Source organism: Belonocnema kinseyi, chromosome 4, assembly GCF_010883055.1.
Source record: "Belonocnema kinseyi isolate 2016_QV_RU_SX_M_011 chromosome 4, B_treatae_v1, whole genome shotgun sequence".
Lineage (NCBI taxonomy): Eukaryota > Metazoa > Arthropoda > Insecta > Hymenoptera > Cynipidae > Belonocnema > Belonocnema kinseyi.
This window is the reverse complement of record NC_046660.1, coordinates 30,010,262-30,011,982: the sequence shown is the minus strand read 5'-3', so window position 1 is coordinate 30,011,982 and position 1,721 is coordinate 30,010,262.

Genomic DNA, 1,721 nt, shown 5'->3' with positions numbered 1-1,721 from the left:
GGTCTAATACAGAAACCTATATAGGTTCCTATGTAGGAGCCTATGCCCTCTTACGTGTGCTATCAAAAATTATAGCTCTTTTTTGGATGAACAAGTTTTGTCCTATTTTTTCTTGTAGCTTGTGTCCAAAAGTGATTCATTATAAAGGACCCCGTACTAACTGTATGGGAAAATGGCTTTCGTTGGATTTAGCAGAAAATTTGTAAGTCTTAAGATTATAAGTGCCGGATAAAATATCCGTAAAAAAATCGAAGAAATGGACAGTTTTAGCGCTATGCTGCGCTAAGCGCTCAAGATCAGTGAACAGAACGAATTACAACAGATTTTGTTACAAAAGCGATGTCAACATAGAAATTACGGTTCAGATCGTGGTCTGTCATATTTTCGCCTACACCGTTGACTCATATAACACGCTTCTCAAAACGATCGAACGCTAAGCACCCAAGATTTTAACTGGACTAATTCATCACTTTTTTAAAGGCAGAAATGGTACCCAAAGTAACATTAGTGACTAGTACGTACATTCCGATAATTACATCGTACTGTTCTCAAGAATGCCGAACGCTAAGCGCTCATGATCAGTGAATAGAACGAATCAGAATAGATTTAGTTACAAAAGCGATGTCAACAAAGAAATCATAGTTCAGATCGTGGTCTGTCATATTTTCGCCTACACCGTTGACTCATATAGCGCGCTTCTCAAAACGATCAAATGCGAAGCACCCAAGATTTTAACTTGACTAATTAATCACTTATTTAAAGGCAGCAATGGTACCCGAAGTGACATTAGTAAATACTGCGCACATTACGATAATAACACTGTACCCTTCGGAAGAGGGCCGAATGCTAAGCACCCATGATCAGCGGATAGAACCAATCCCACTAGCTTTTGCGAAATATTAAACTACTTCTGGTTCTTGATTCGGGTTTGCTTGTTCATCTCTATTAGCAGCTTCTAGAATCCTTTGCAGCAAGGAAGTTTGATGATACTTTACGTGTTGCTGGTGATCTGCATAACCCAGGAACCATAAAACGCTTGCAATATGTGCGCAAGTGCGAAGAATTCTGGCCACTGACATACATGTGCAGTTATAACCGAGAAGCGTTTCGTTATTGTCTACTCCTATGTCATCGATCTCATTGAAAGCTATCCACAGCTGGTACCTTGTCGCATTTTGGTTCATGCATTTCCGTAGCGCATATTGTCCACTTCTACGCGCGCTTGCACAATATTTGTCTCACGAGCTCTTGCTATATATCCTCTTGCAAGCTCTGCTGAAGCGCCTTGCATCTCGATAACCGGACGGTATTGATTAATTATGGCATTAGCAATACGAAAGAAGTCCCTTAGATTGTGTACATCGGAATGGTTTTCTCGAAGAACTTGAAAATGGACTTTATGTGGCCATTTTTGGATTCCACTATCCATCTAGATTTCCTTATTAGCCGAGCTTCGTTTGCTTCTTCCGTTACCAATTGACTCTGTCCTTGTTGAAGAAATAGTGGTATCTTGGACACAATCCCTAAGTGTTCTAAAAGTGGTTGGTATATCCACGGTCCTCTATAAAGATATCACCAATGTCTAAAAATTCTCTCATATCTTCCACATCTCTTTCAATTTCGTGAATGAGCATTTGTGCGTCATTCTTTCGCGAGTCAGAAAAATATAGTCCTTGTATTTCAAGTAGGTATCCGTCTGATGCAACAATGAGAGCAGGTTT